Below are 17,427 nucleotides of genomic sequence, written 5' to 3'. Positions count from 1 at the left end.
GCGTGAGCACAAGTTTGTGGAACATCTGGAAATGGATGATGAAACAAATTGCTGGAGACCTTGGAATCTGTAGTCATTGGACTTTAGCTAGTGGAGATGAGTTGTCATATTGTGAGGAATGATCATTGATAAAGAGTGAATTGGTTTAAATGGGGCAGAAAGCATTAAAAATATTGATGTGATTCAGTAAATCTATAGCATGGTGATGTTGATGGCTAGGAATTGGGAATTTGAATGTACAGTGATAAGAAACTTGAGAGCGTAGATTTCCCACGGATGGATGTAAATTGACCTGTGAGGGTGATGGGGAATATATGTAAGAGAATGTTGCAAGGAATTGATCAGTGATTACGTTATCAGTGATTGAATTAGCAAGGCATTATGTGACTTGTGTGACAAGTCTAAAAGTGTGACCTTGTTTATGCCCAGGAGAGTTTGTGACCAGAGAGTTTTTGAGATGAAGAAGAGTAATAAAGTCAGGAGAGAGAGAAAGACGTAGTATGTTCGGGATTGAAATCACAAAGGATAATAAGTAGCTTGGTGCAGAGATTAAGGGACAAAACTATGAAAATTTCTCTGAAGAACTCAGTGGTATCTGTGTGTGTGTTTGTGTGTGGCAGGGAATTACAGAAAGCGTTTTAAATTAGATGTGAAAGATCTATAGCTGTCTCAAGTTTGTGGTGGGAATGTGATCTTTCCCAATAAGTTCATGAAGGCAAGTCCTTTGGTCACAGCTGAAGATACATTTGAAGGGAAGATGTGGAAAGAAGCAATGATAGCTATTTGACTGGCATAGGATCAACATTGAGATTCATGAGAGGAATAGGAAAGAGATTGATCCAATTAATGTAGGAATGTTAAGAGAATAGGATGAGACGACTGGAGTTGATACTTATTTGAAGGCGGCAATGAGTGATTTCAGGTGATGGCAAACAAGGCCCAGTGGGAAATGAAGGCTTATCAAAGAGAAGATCAGACCTAGAGTGGTGCCAGGGTTAAAAATAAGGCCACTAGGATTAAGGGTTTTGTGAAGGTTGAGTACCCTGAGATACAAGAAAGTAATCCAAGAGGAATAAAAGAGGAGAAAAGGGAAATAGTAGTGAGAGGATTAGGCTTGGGTCTGAAAGCAACCAGAATGGACATGGGAAACTTAACTACATTGATGATATGGTTATATGTTAAATTAATATAGTTGTGCTTTGAAGTACATGAGAAGTAGAGAGCCAAAAACATAGGGGGAGTAGATTTGGAGTCAGTGACAAACTTTTTCTGCAGGAGTCAAGACAGTTGATGAAACCAATAGCTGTACAACAGGCAAAACATTGAGATATGTGTTTAATATAATTAAAAAGCCATGGTCTCCTGTGGCATTTTTGAAACTGTTGCTAGTGCCTGGACTTGCAAATGGGAGGCTAGCCAACCATTAGTGAATTGGTAATGAATCACTGATAAATATAAAAGTTGGAATAACCATTTGCCATCTCATCAAGCATGAAAACTGGGAGTCAAGAAGTATTTTACTGAAATAAGATGAATACCTTCTGAGTAATTTTATGAAGTATTGAGTTGTACAGTTCAATGTGCAAAGTTGCTGTTCTAAGCATTGTTGCTCCAAGTGTCAGTGTCTTATGAGAGTGAAGCAGCTAGAGAGGGTAAAGCGATTTCTTCTGTGGTGACTTAACCTTAAAACATAACTGAATTTGAGAAGAACTGCCAGTTGAAATGTCAATCTGAAGTCTCTAGGTGCAACCATTCAAGGTAGCTGCCGTTGAACCTAAACAAGACAAATGTTTTTATATTTTCATGGGGTGTGGATGTTGCTGGCTTGGACAGCATTTATTACTCATCCCCGAGTGACCTTGCAAAGGCAGGTGTTCCATCTTCTTGAACCACAGCTGTCTATGTGGCAAAAGTATGGCGACAGTGCTGTCACAAAGAGATCCACGATTTTAATGCAGCGACAGTGAAACATCCATTATATAGTTCCAAGTCCAAGTTCCAAAACAAGTTACACACAAAAATATTTTATACTTATGTGACATTCTTCCTCTCTTGTTTCTCATTAATATTTCCACATTATGCGCAGATGGGGCTGTGGTGGTTAGTTTGTCCATAATATTATAAAGCACTATTGGATTTGAAATACTTAATGTTGCTCTTGAAAGCACCAAACCAAAGAGCAAGTGGAGAAAGACTCTCTAAATATTGAGAGGATTGGAATGAAGGTACCTTGGGGCCTAGCTGGTACAGAGATTAGAGTTGTCTGTACATTAAGAAAAGCTAGTAATAAGCCTGATTCCATTCAAATTTATTCAAGGTTCCTTTCCCTGTGATCTGTGACATCATCACAGGTGGCACTGTGACACATTTCCAGATATTAACCCTTTCAGGTCCTTATATTGCATAAATTCTTTGAACTCCAGCATATTGAATCAAGTCCTGTTGCACTTTGATCTGGATGACCGATTTTAAGATCAGCGATGCTGGCGTCCCCATCAGCAACTCAAATGCCTGTAAATCATTTCCTCAATCACCAGCAAATATAAAGCTATTGGGAGTTACAAAGCTAATTGTTTAAAAAATAATCAAATGGCTTGATGTGTCATCCAAGTCTCCTCTGGCTGTACCCCTTCCCAACACTCTCACATGTTCCTGATCTTGTATAGATATCATAACTGCATTTTAGGTTGTGCTTTGTGTATAGTTGGGATTGGTGTTTATGTCAAAATGAGTGTGAAAACTTTGACGCTCAGCCACTTTTAAAAGCAGAGTTAATTTCTTTTTGATCGGCTGGCAGGTTAGCTGTTCATGCTGTCTGCAGGCCAATGTGAAATCCATTGGAGACCTCAGACTATTGTTCAAAAGCACTTTTTAAACACCTGTTTCATATCCACTGAAGGCGAAGCTTGTATTTAGCTTGATCAATTTGTTTTCTTCTGGAAGATGCTCCAAACAGAAGTATGGTTGATCCCAGATTTTCTGGAGGTGATGTTTCTTTATTTGGTAATGAAAATGGGACTTACTGGTAAAGTAGTCACCCTTGGGAAAGGGTGCTGAGCTGTCACCTTGAACTGTTGGAGTGCATGTGCAGGAGCTCCCACAATGACTGTGGGATTGAGTGCTAACTGGGAATTGTTACACAAACTGCTGGGGGAAAGTCAAACATTGCCACCTGGAATGCCTGGCTGTAGGTAGCAGGAGTAGCATCACCCTGATGACCTGGATATGATATGGCATAGGTTTCATTATAACAAACTTCTCATAATCTGTTTCCTTTCATATTCATCATTCAGATTAATTCCTGTAGTAGTTCTGCTGCCCTGCATCACCACTACACACAAGATTTCACCACACCTCATAGTGCTTTGAGCATCATTTTTGTTTGAATTCCAGAGGTCCAAATTTCCAATTGAAGAGGTTGGAGTTGTCTCAGCTGTTTTGTCACTGGTTTCTCCCCTTCTCATCTGTGCCATTTCACGAGATACAATCCACTTTAACACATGACTGATGCCCCAAAAGTATCAATGTATGAATTGTTTGAAAAAGCTGCAGTTTTATTTTCCCAAAACTGAACTTTATTCATAGAAATATTAAGATGCATAACATGACAATTCAACATTAACATTACGTAGAGTGCAAGACAAATCTCTTGTATTTGCTGTTACAGTCATTATCTACCATCTACTATGTGGCCATAATAGTGTCCTACATCCACTGTACCTTTGGGACAACTGCCCCAAGCTTAGTGCATCCCTCAATGCCTAATCCAGGGTCTTTGTGCCAATTGGCAACACCTGGTCAACTCTTTGTAATGGAAGATTAATATGTTTCAGGTGGCTCAGTGGTTAGCACTGCTGCCTTGCAGTGCAAGGGCTCTGAGTTCAATTCCAGCCTCTGGTGACTGACTGCAAACTCCACAAATTTTCCCCGTGTCTGCATGGGTTTCCTCCAGGTGCTCCAGTTTCCTTCCACTGTCCAAAGATGTGAAGGTTAGGTGGATTGGCCATGGGAAACTGCAGGGTTATAGAGTGTAGAGAGTGGGTGTGGGTGGGATGGTCCAGAGCGACAGTGTGGACTTGATGGGCTGAATGGCTTGCTTCCACATTTTAGGGATTTTGTGATTCAGACCAAAGACTGTTGAGCGTCTTTCAAATGCAGTTAATGTTTATCTCTGGGTATACTCCATAGAACAGAGTCTTGCACCACAAAGTTGTCTGGGCTGAATCTCATAAAAATCAACTGGATCTTTTTACAGACCTACGTACCGAAGGCACCTGGCACAAGAAGGTGGTCAATGGTCTCTTCACACCACAGCTAGCATAAGAGAATGTGTGGAGGCATTGAGAACTCCGGGCATCGAGGAAGGATCTGATCGAGAGGGCCCTTGTCATGGCCAATCTTTGTTCTTGTTTGCAAGTTCTGCTGATGAGGCGTTCTGCCAAATGACTTCAACAGTGTGTTGGAGGAGCCATCTGACAGAATCCACAATCTCCTTCTAGCAGGGCCTCCTGGTTGTGATGAGTGGACCTCTGCCAGATGGACTTGTGGTCAAAGGATTTTCCTGTAGAAGATTCTGCATGAGGGATTGATGTTACAACACAGTCTAACTGAACCAAGCAAGCTGCAGCTTGTAGTCAGATCTATCTTTCACAATATGGCAATAGATAAAACCTCAAAACCTAGTGATAGAATCTCGCTGTGTTTAGCTCAATGATGCACAGATTGACACAGCTGCACATGGAAGTGACGTGAGCAATGTTTGACTCATCTTTTCCCTTTTGTCTAGAGGTTTGTAAATAATATCCCTCTTGACCTGATACATTGTTTGATCTCCTGACAAAGCAGAAAGTTCCTCAATGATCAACGTGATGCAGGTAAGAGGTATGGGCCACACCTGGGTCATGTGTGAATATTGAGTGCCTAGCATCTTATAATCCGATGCTTGCCTCCCAAAGGAGAGGGAGAGTCACCCTCACACACCCAGCTGCCCTTTATCATGTCTGTACACAACTTGCAGTTTTTGACATGGGTCCTGGTCTCTCTGACCATTATCCCAAGTATGGAGTCCCTTGCACTACACTTTTTTTTAAATGAAAAAGCCATATGTGGTCTGTAACTCATAAGTGAAGTTAAGCCCTGTTGGTAAATTTCTCAGCGCTCTGGAAACCTAAGCTAAGCTATTACACATTTCAGACCAATTTTGCTTTTCCCCTTCAATTTCAAAAAGCTTTAGTATCATGGAAGGTTATATCAGGATCTCCTCCGTTTTAAACAATTGACCCTTCAAAATTAAATCTGTCAATTTACAAATAAACTGAACCAATCAACACATGATTTAAATTTAAATGGTTCCTCTTGAGTCTGTAACCAAAAACTGCAGTTAAATAAAGGCTTATTACTCAGTACAAGAATTTGTTTTTAAAAGATATTTTGTATTATGGTGTTAAAGTATAAGTGCCTATTGAAAGCAGAGCAAAACACAACACTAAAGTTTTGTCATGCAGGCAAGATTTTATTTTTATTTGATCAGCTTTCAGCAGCCTGAAGGAATTGATTTATCATGGATGGGATTAGTTCCAATACTCACTTTTAAACTATCTGTACAGAATATTGAATGTTCATTCAATCTGAGGGAGACCTACTTTCTCAATTCATGTGATTAGATTTATCATTCCCCTCATCAAAAGATGTTTCCCCTCTATTTCTTTTTCTTTCAACATCACCTTCACCAGTACAAATACAAAGCTATAATTGGTTAATAGTAACAAAGAAATAAACATAGCCTTTGCGATGTATTTTTCATTGCTGAAAATGGACATTTTGCTCTCACCAACTCATGAGGCAACAACTTTTATCATTACTATAAATGGTAGAATAGCAAGGAATTGACTAAAAGTAAAACATTATGGATGCTGGAGAAAATCAGCAGGTTTGGCTACTGTCTATGGAGAGAGAGAAACAGTTAATATTCTAAGTGTAATATGACTTAAGAGTATATGCCAAACCTGTTGAATTCTCACAGCATTTCCATTTTCTGTAGCAAAGCGTGATCATTGATTTACTTTCTGCCTCTAATCACAAAGCCCTTCAGATTGATTGCGCTTATCCAGTTGTTGCTGTGGACCAGACAGGGACCTTTCGATCCGGTCACCAGTTTTAGTTGAGTGAACTATATTGCAAGTGAAATTTGTAAGATTGTCATGAGTTGGAAATGTTTATTTTATTTAAAATAAAATAGAGGAATGAAGAATGTCATGTGACAACAACCTTGGATGGTCCAGATTCGTTACTGGGAGGAAGGTGCGAGACATTACACCTGTAAACAATGACCAGATCAATTATGCTGATGGTGGATAGATCATTTGTATGTCTCAGGGAGGTATTAGGAATGTCAGGTTTTATAAATGGACATAATTTAAACTGCCTTTAATTTCATTTTAATTTCAAAGTAGAATGGAGTTAGGATTCGAATGGATAGTTTGTTAGTATTTCTGTCTGAACACAAAGCTTATGTGATTCACTTTGTCATGGAAATAGGCTGTGAGGGGGGAAAAACCCGTGTGAAGCTAAAATATACTGAAACTACAACAATCTGAGTGATGAGGTTTAGAGAGATAGAGGCAGCCAGTCTGTCTTGATCTCCCACCTGCATTCTGAGTAGTGCACATGATTAGATTAAAGAAGCCAAGTTCTTAAGATTTCACCAGGGGTCTACTATAAAATACGATCATGGCTGATATTTTGGTATCAAGTCCACTTACCTGTCTACTCCATATCCTTCACTTCCAAACATTTGTCTACCTTGGCCATAAATATATTCAACAATGTTGCATCCAGAATGTTGTGGGGTATAAAATTCCAAATATTCAAAACCATTTGAATGAAGGCATTTCTCCTCAGTCCTAAATGATTGTTCCCTTTATCTTATTCCCCCCTTGATCTAAGTGCAAAACCAGGAGAAACAATGTCTCAATATCTATGCTGTCAAGTCCTTTCCAGATTTTGCATGTTTCAATGAGATCATCTATCATTTTCCTAAACACCAGAGAACATAGCACAATTTACACAACCTTTCATTATAGAATAATACTCTCGTTCCAGCAACCAATCTTGTGATCTGGGGAGGCAATGGTCTTAGTGGTATTGTCGCTGGACTGTTAGTCCAGATATCCAGATAATGTTGTGGGAACCTGAGTTTGAATCCCACCATGGCAGATGGAATTTGAATTCAGTAAAAAAAAATCCACAATTAAGAGGGTGATGATGACCATGAATCCGTTGTTGATTGTCAGGAAAACCTATCTGGTTCACTAATGCCCTTTAGGGAGGGAAACTGCCATCCTTACCTGCTCTGGCTGACATGTGACTCCAGACCCACAGCAATGTGGTTGACTCTTAACTGCCCTCTTGGCAATTAAGGAAATGCAATAAACGTTACCTGGCCAGTGATGCCCTCATCCCATGAATGAATACACAAAAAATCTTCACTCTAATGCTTCAAATGTGAATATATCTTTCCTTTGGTAACCAAAACTTTGTACAGTATTCTAGGCACGTAAGGTTTTGGAGTAGATTTGTAGCTCGGGTTGTGGGTGTTGAGGTTGGTTGGCTCACCAAGCTGGTTTGTTGTTCCGCAGACGTTTCATTACCGTGCTTGGTAACTGCACGCTGCACTGAGGATGTTACCAAGCGCGGTAACGAAACGTCTGCGGAACAACAAACCAGCTCGACGAGCCAACCAACCTCAATATTCTAGGCATGGCCTCATGAAAGCCCTGTATAATTGTAGCAAATAAAACAATGCATTTTTAAAAAAATGAAATCAGATCCATAACCATATTAAGGTACATTTTAGATAAGAGGGAGGTTCTAAGGAAAAGCAAGCCCTGATAAAATAGCCAGAAGTGAGATTCAATCCCAAGATAATGAATACCCTGCTAAACTATAATTCAGATCCGTGTATTTCCCATGCCATTTTTGGTGGTGAATTAGCCTGGTAACAACATTGTATTTCGACATCAAGAACATCAAATTGGTTGACACCCTGTTATCAGCCTGTGTTAAGTGGACCACCGTGCATCGAAGGCAGCTGGCAAAACTTAGGTGAAAATGGGAACTCTGTGCTTGGCAGGGCAGCTGCTGCAAGCATTACCAGGAAACTGAACGAGCGAGAAACAAGTCTCTGCACTGGATAATGACCTCTGAACTCTGGATAAACTCTAGTGGGACACTTAGCTGTCTTTGAGGATCCATAATCCTTATTTCTGTCAACATGCACCTAATCTCTCTGCAATCAGGCAACTGGAGTTCTGACCGGGGTAGAATTTGGAATTTACTCTTTCAGGCTTGTTCTTGTTCCTTTACACTGAATTACTGGAAACATTGATCTTTCAGTTATCCGGCCTTAATTTGCTCTGGCACTGCAGTCTGTCTTTTAGTAAGACGTCTTTAATTATCACAATTCCAAGATGGGTTTCAGGGGTTTTAAATCATGCTTTAGTTTCCAACAACATGTTCTGTAGTTTTGTGCAGAGCTTTTCTCAGTATCATCTTAAGTACTGAATGGAGTTCCATTAAGTACCTCTAGGGTTGAAAGCTATTGTTCCTATTGTTTATTTGTAGATTTGAACAATTGTGTCAAAGAAATCTTCATCGTCCCATGACTAAAAATCCTAATGACATGTTGTGGAAATTTTACAGTAGAAACAGAAGGTGTCACGTGTGACAATGAGACGAGAAGTATAATTAGTGGACTTAAATGATATTTAATCTGCTTGAGTTCTGAAGAAGGGTCATATCAGATTCAAAATGTTAACCTTGATTCTCTCCCAACAGATGCTGCCAGACCTGCCAAGTTTCTCCAGCATTTTCTTTTTTTTTAATTTCAAATTTCCGGCATTTACGGTTATTGAGCCATAGAGTCATGCAGCACGAAAACAGACCCTTTGGTCCAACCAGTCCAGGCCGAACATAATCCCTAACTAAACTAGTCCCACTTGCCTGCTGCTGGCCCATATCCCTCCATCTTCATGTACTTATCAAAGTGTCTTTATTTGTTTTTATTTAATTCGCTGCTCCTTGTTTACCAGGCCCAAATGTATAAGATACCTGAAGGAGTATGGTGCATGGAGCAGTTCTCTGCACTTGTGTGAATCAAAATGAGGAACATAAAGGGATCCTTTTAAAGTTGATAAAACACAGACTGAAACTATAATCAAAATAAGACCTTTTATAATTGTAATTCCTGACAGAGCCACTGGGTTGCAGCGCTGTTCTGGGTCTAGATCACTGATATGAAGCACTCACTTAATTTTTGTAATTGTATTTTGGCAGACCTCTTGAAATGTTCTTGCCAACATGTAGGTGGAGATTTCAGTTCTCGCATATAGTTGCACTCAGAATTACCCTGAATATTGCTCCGCGTTTTACAGTGGAAATAACATCGAGGCTGTCAGTGCTTACAATAATGAAGTAAAGCCAGTGCCCACACGTGCTCAGTTTTTTTTTAAAAGATTGATTTATGGGACATGGATGTTGCTGGCTGGCCAGCATTTCTTGTCCATCCCTAGTTGCCCTTGAGAAGGTGGTAGTGAGCAGGAATTAATGAGTTCTTTGCAATTTGCAGGCAGTAACTAGTGGGGTGCCGAAGGGATCAGTGCTGGAATCCCAGCTATTCACAATATATACATAAATGATTTGGATGAGGGAACAAAATGTAATATCTCAAAGTTTGCAGATGATATCAAGTTGGGTGGGAGTGTGAACTGTGATGAGGATGCAGAGATCCTTCAGCATGATCTGGATAGGTTGGGTGAGTGGACAAATCAATGGCAGATGCAGTATAATTTGGATAAATGTGAAGTTATTTACTTTGGAAACAAAAACAAGAAGGCAGATTACTACTTGAATGGAAGTAAATTGGGAGAGGGGAGTGTGCATTGGGACCTGGCTGTCCTTGTGGACCAATCTCTGAAGGTAAGCATGCAGGTGCAGCAGGTGGTAAAGAAGGCAAGTGGCATGTTGGCCTTCATTGCGAGAGGTTTCAAGTACAGGAGCAGGGATGTGTTGTTGCAGTTATACAGGGCCTTGGTGAGGCCACCCCTGGAATATTGTGTGCAGTTTTGGTCTCCTTTTCTGAGGAAGGAGGCTCTTGCTCTCTCGGGAATGCAGAAAAGGTTTACCAGTCTGATTCTAGGGATGGCGGGACTGATGTATGAGGAGAGTTTGACTAGGTTAGGATTGTTTTAGCTGGAGTTCAGACAAATGAGGGGGGGTATCTCGAGGTGGGGTATCTCATAGACATTCTGTATGCAAGAAAATGTTGCAGCCTGGGCATTCGGGCAGAGGAGATTTTGTTTCAATAAGAGTGATAAATCTTACTTACTGGCAAATAATCTCAGTTTAATCTAATTGATTTTACAAATATGAACCTTCTTCAGAATTTGATAATTATTAAAGTTTTGATGCAAATTAACACAAATTTTCTTTACTTTTTATTTCAATCTCTTATCTATCATTTCTAACACTGTATTTGCTCCCGACTCCCATCTTTATTTTGCTTTCTGTGCATGATTTTACATTGCATTAAATTGTCTAAATTCTAATTCCTGGCTTAGATTCTGGACAAACCGTGCATGGGTTTATGGCAGCCATCTGGAAACCTGTGAGATCCCTGCATTGCCTCTTTTCATAAAGGCCTAGTTCAGCTCATCTCACTCTAAGATAACTGAAAGGCTCATGGAGTGCCTGTCCCTGGGATTAAGAACCTTGGCATCAGAAGACTGGCTACTGAGAACTGCCAGTCGATCAGAGGCCGGCAGCTTTTCTATACCCAACAATGGAACTCTGGAGATAGTGGCTGCTGATGGTTGTACCCCCACCCTTTCCCCCACCCTGGAGAGGGAGAAACTCGCGGTCATGGCCCGTGTAGGTCCCAACAACATAGGTAGATCTAGGAAAAAAAGTACTGCACAGCACGTATGAAGAGGTAGCAGAATACAAAAGGTCATAATCTCTACCTTATTACCTGAATTGAGGAAGGACTCCAGTATCTGTCACTGACGGTGGGAAAAGAGTCACAAAGGAGAGGTCAGCAGCAAGAGCTGGATGTGGGGTGGGGGGGTTTGGATGGAGAACTTGACAGGTCATCTTTCATATGCCAGGTCTCTTGATCGGGCATTGATTCCCTTGAGAATGAACGAAAGGCCCTTTCAGGATTGTCATTCTCCTCGCAACACTCCAGAACGACCACCAACAAGTGGTGGAGGGATGAAGTCCTGAAAGAGGACTTACCTGCTATCCAGAGGCCTACCCACCACAGAATTAATCAGGATGGCAATGGGCAAGGTATAGAACCTGATTACGTGTTCCATTCCTCACCTATCTCAACCTGGGGACAGCACAAGTTTCCACCCTCTGTCTCAGTGAGGATACCGCAATTGATTGAAGAAACATGCTGTTGCTTGTTTTGTGAGCATTGGTGAGGGGCACCCCCGAGAGCTGGAGTGTCAGCCTCTATAATTGTCCAATCATTTTGAGGTTCTCCCTAGTTGTAAATAGAGCAGTGGTTGCAGGGTGAATGAGTGAACTGACCATGGTACTGGAAGCCATTGAAGTGGGGGGACAAAAAGGAATGCAATACTAGTAGGTGATCGAATAGTGAGCCAGATTGACACTTTGATCTACAGCAAAGAGTGAGAGGCCAGACTCTGTTGGCTGCCTGCTGCCAGGGATTGGAACAACTGTTCAGAACTGAAAAAGAACTTGCAGTAGGAGAGGGAGAAACTAGCGGTCATGGCCCGTGTAGGTCCCAACAACATAGGTAGATCTAGGAAAAAAAGTACTGCACAGCGCGTATGAAGAGGTAGCAGAATACAAAAGGTCATAATCTCTACCTTATTACCTGAGTCACATGCAAACTGCACAGGGCACATAAAATGAGAGATGGCTCAAAAACTTGTGTGGCAGAAATGAGTTCTGGTTCACGGCCTGTTGACACCCATGCTGGGAAAAACTGTAACTATACCATTGGGATGGTCTATACTTGAACTACACTCCAGTGTTCTGGCTAATGTATCACGTGGGAAGTAGAGACCGTTTAAAGCAAATGCTGAGGCAAAGGAGATCAAATCATAATGTGGAAAGATGTGGCATATCAAGAATTACAGACAAGGTAAGAGAGGGAAATAGTAATGTAGGCGGAAAAAAAGGGTCAAAGAAAGACAGGAAAAGACAGAGAAAAGGTACAACCACATCAAGACTAGATGTTACAAAGATACCAAAAAGCAAAACTGAAAGCTCCGTATCTAAATGCACTTAACATTCATAACAAAATAAATTAATTCATAGCACACATTGAAGTAAATAATTATGATCCGATAACCATTATGGCTGCAGAATGACAAAGTTTGTGCCCTGAGCATGAAGGGGTTAGGACATTCAAGAAAAATAGGAAGATAAGTAAAGGTGGAAGGGCTGCATTGTTAATCAAGGATGGTATTTGTGTAATAGTAAGATATTACCTTGGTTCAGAAGGTTGGGGTGTGCAATTAGTTTGGCTCAAGATCAGGAATAGTAGGGGATAAGAAGCATGAGTGGGAATGGTCTACAGATCTCGTGAAAGAAACTACAATGTGGGTCAAAGTATGCAAGAAGAAATATTGGATGCTTGTGATAATGTGTCTACAATACTCATAGATAACTTTAATCTACTGGAAAAAAAATCAGATTGGCACTAATCGCTGAACCGAAGAGTTTATAGAATGCTTTTGCAATTGTTTCTTTGAGTCGTACGTTCTGCACCCGACCAGAGATCAGGTTTTATTTGACTGTGTTTTGTGTCATGGCAAGATTAAATAAAGCGCCCCTTGGGAGCAGTGACCACACTATGGTTAATTTTGATATCCAGTTTGCAGGGGAGAAAATTAGATCTAAGACTAGTATTTTAAAGCTAAATAAGAGCAACTATTTGGCATGAAAACTGATCTAGCTGAAGAGAACTGGCATACCTGGTAGAGGATGTATCAATGGAGATACACTGGCAGACATTAAAGGGGATATTTCAGAATATAAAGCACAGCAGAAAATAATTAAAATGTTAGTTTTGTTTTATTTATTCACAGGATGAGGGCATTGCTGGCTAGCCCAGCATTTATTGCCCATCCCTAATTTACTCATAACTGCCCTCTGAGCAATCATATTGCTGTGGGTCTGGAATCACATGTAGGCCAGGCCAGGTAGAGATGGCAGTTTCCTTCCCTACAGGGCATTAATGAACCAGATGTTTTTTTCTGACAATTGGCAATGGATTCACAGTCATCATTAGATTCTTAGTTCCAGATATTTATTGAATTCAAATTCTACCATCTGCCTTGGCTGGATTTAAACCCAGGTCCCCAGAACATTACCTGGATTTCTGTATTAATAGTCCAGTGATAATGCCCTAGGCCATTGCCTCCCCAATTGGAGCAGGAAATTAGACCATCAAAAGCAAGCCAGCTAGGAATATAAAAGCAGAAGACATTTGACAAGGTACCACATTAAAAGTTATTCCAGAAAATAAAAACTAATGGGAAGACATGTTAACATGGATAGAAGATTGGCTGGCAGAAAACAAGAAGAATGCATAAATGAGTCTTTGTCTGATTAGCAGGATGTGATGAGTGGAATCCCACAGGGGTTTATGCAATGGCCTCACCATTTTGCAATTTACATCAGTTCATTAGATGAAGAGACAAAAGATGGCGGCTAAATTTGCAGTCAACACCAAGATTGGGAACAATTTATGTTGTGAAGGAGGCATAGGAGTTTGCAGATAAACACAGATTGCTTGAGTGAGTGGGCAAAGATCTGGCAGACAGAATATTATGTGGGGAAAATGTGAAGTTGTTCACTTTGGAAGGAAGAATTAAAAAAAAGTATGATGTGAATTGAAAACAACTGAGGAATCCCAAGGCTCAGCGAGATTTAGGTGTAATGGTGCATAAGTCACAAAGCATTATGCAAGCACAGCATGTATTCATGAAGGCTAATGGGACGCTATCCATTATTACAAGAAGAATTGAGCATGTAAATAAGGATGTTATGCTTCAGTTTTACACAATAATGTTGAGACCACAACATGAATACAGTATGGAGTTTTGGTCTCGTTATTTAAGGAAGGATGTAAATGCAGTGGAGGTAGTTCAGAGGAGGTTTACTTGATTGATACTGGGAATGAGTAGGGATTCTGAGGATAGGTTGGACAGGGTAGGTCTGTTTTGATTGGAGTTTAGAACAGTGAAGGGTGACTTAATTGAAGTGTATGTTGAAAGGTTTTGACAAGGTAGACTTGAATGCTTTCTCTTGTGACTAAGTCCAGAACTAGGGGCACTGTTTTAAAATTGGGGCTACCCTTGTTAGGACCAAGATGAGCATTTTAATTTCATTTAGAGCGACTTTGGAATTTTGTCTTGGCAAGTGGCGGTGGTGGGATCACTAAATATTTTAAAGGCAAAGGTAGAGAGATCCTGTTAGGCAAGGGAATCAAAGGTTATTGGGGAAAAGAATGTGGAATTCAATCATTGTCTTAGTGAATGGTGGATCAGGTTTGAGGGATCGAATGGTCTACTTTCACTCCTATTTTTATATGTTCCCATGCTACAGATCTCCTGTAGAAGGCACCATGCTGAAAGAAAGCTCTAAATATTTTGAATTATTGCTCAAAAGTCAAAAGCACGTCTCTGCTTGCAGCTAAAATGTGGTAAGCCATGAGTGCTGTTCCTCATCACTGGTTGCAAAAAATCGAATCATAATTTACCTCAGGATCCTAGGATGTACCTTGTTAAGTTCTTGGGTTTTCTCATCCTTAAGCATAACTAATTTTTCAAAAGGTTTTCTTTCTTTTAATTTTAACATTAGTCATCCTGCGTTCAACGACTTCAGGATTCACCTCGTCCTCAATATCCTCTTGAATGAAACACGTATCAGATACTTACTTGAAAAGTGTTTGTATTTGGTATATTTGATCATCATCTACAAATTAGTGTCCTACTTCACTTTTACCTTTTACAATGATGCATTTGTATCATATATACAATTCTATTAAAGGTTTTAGTAGTTTTCTTCTTCAGACTTGTTTCTAATCATCCACGGAATGTGAGGTCTCTGACTATAGCCCATAATAATTGCAGATACCTCATTGTCCTTGAGAAGGTCATGCCTTTTTGAACTGTTGCATAAGTACACACAGTGATGTAAGGTAAGGCATTCCAGGATTTTTTTCCCCAGCAACAAGAATGGCAATGGAATTCCAGGCTAGGCCAATACACTTGGAGAGGAATTTATGGATGGTGACGATCCCATGAATCTGCAGCTCTTGTCCTTCTATGTAGTGCAGGTTACAGACTTCGAATGTGCTGTTGAAGGTGCCTTGGTGAGTTACTGCAGCACATGTTATAGGTGGTGCACACTGCCACCACTGTTTTTTTTAATATTGAAGAGAGTTAATGTCACATGTGTTAGATGAGTTGACATTCAAGCAAGCTACTTTGGATTGTGTAGAGTTTCTTAAATGTTACTGGAGCTGCACCATCCAAGCAAATTGGGAGTGTTCCTTTAAACTCCTGAGTTGTGCCTTGTAGATGGTGGTCAATTGATAACATTATCAATGATGCTTTCCTAATGATTGAGAGCAGATTAATGGTGCAGTAATCAGCTGGCTTGGATTTATCCTGAATTTTTGTGGACAGGGCATATGCTGGCAATTTTCAACAAGACTAGGTAGATGTCAATATTGTAACAGATTGGCTGGGGGCCTAGCTAGTGCAGGAGCACAGTCTTCAGTACAATGCTGGAATGTTGCAAGGGCCCATAACCCCTGAAGTATGTAGTACCTTTACTTGTTTCTTAGTATCATGTGGAGTTAATCAAATTGGCTGAAGACTGGCAACTGTAATGCTGTGAACCTCAGGAGGATGCTGAGATGGATCTTCCACTCCGCACTTCTAGCTGATGTTGCTTGTGAATGCTTCAGCCTTATCTTTTGCACTAGCGTGCTTGTCTCCCTCATCATTGACGCTAAATATATATGTGGTACCTCCTCCTCCTCCTCCAATAAGTTGCTTAATTGTCATCATCATTCATGACTACAGGGCTTAGATCGGATGCATTTATTGTGGACTTTCATAGCTTTGTATTCTTGTAAGTATTCTTGTGTTGTTGCTTCAGCAAGTTGATACCTCTGTTTTAGTTATGCCTGGTGATGTTCCTGGCCTACTCTCCTGCACTCTTCTTTGATCTCCTGGCTTCGTGGTAATTGTGGAGGAAGAGGTATGATGTGGTTGAATGCAGTTCATCTGCTGATGATGGCCCACAGCATCTCCTGAATGCCCAGTTTTGAGTTGGTAGATCAGTTTGAATTCTTTCTTTCTTACTTCCATACTTGTCAATCTGTACCTCTAATAAAGGCTGGTGACAGTAATTTAAGTCCATTGGCCTGATGAGAAGATGTGGTAAATTTCTAATGGAATTTACAAAGAAGTCTTACAGAAATTGACAATATGAATTGAAATCTAAAAGTCATCTTCCAGCTAAAACAACATTCTCTCACTATCCATAAAGTAGGAAAAGTTATATAATTTGATTGCACAAAGATATCAAATTAAACTCGAACTACAAGTCCAGAGGCCTTTTGTGTTTCCCACAGATTACGATAGCAGAAATTAGAACACTGGCTAATTAGGAAATCCTCATATTCAAACTTTACTGGTAATTAGCTAAATGCTGATTACATTCAATAAGCACTAGGAACATTTCATATTGCAGAGCACATTTTATTCAAAAAAAACTTTTTTTGACGAGATAAAATGACTATTATTCTCATTACAATGCAATCATGCACAAGAAAAAGATAAATGGTTTGTAAAATACTTATTATAGGTAGACAGTAGCCCTTTGGCACCTGATTATCTCTGCGTTTCTTTTACTTTCAACTTCAATTTCTTTTCACTTGAAGGCAGTGACTTAGGGGAATAGCAATGGTGCCAGGCACTTGGATAATGATTTCCAACTGAGGACTTAAGTTTGCAAGAACTGACTTGAGGGAGATCACAACTTTGCTGGATCTTATTTGGTTAACATTTATGCACACACTTGCCAGCAAGAGTCCCTTGCTGGAACTAGGGCATTATCTCGGGTTTGTTTTTAAAATTCCTCAATCTAACCTGAAATGAGCTAGAAGTCAGAACTGCACTAATTGAGATCATTGGCTCAGCACAGTTAACATTTGGTTTCTCTCGAAGGGCTGGTGAAACTCAATTTCTCAAACTTTTATTATTTCTTATTCTGTAAAGACCATATCATTTTATTTTTCTCTTTTTTGATTGTGGACTGAAATAGAAAAGGACTGTTTTAAAATCATGATTATAGAAGGAATTGCTGCACTTTTAA

This window comes from Rhincodon typus, chromosome 16 (assembly GCF_021869965.1).
Source record: "Rhincodon typus isolate 14 chromosome 16, sRhiTyp1.1, whole genome shotgun sequence".
Classification (NCBI taxonomy): domain Eukaryota; kingdom Metazoa; phylum Chordata; class Chondrichthyes; order Orectolobiformes; family Rhincodontidae; genus Rhincodon; species Rhincodon typus.
The sequence above is the reverse complement of the archived record's forward strand: the minus strand, read 5'-3'. Positions refer to the sequence as shown.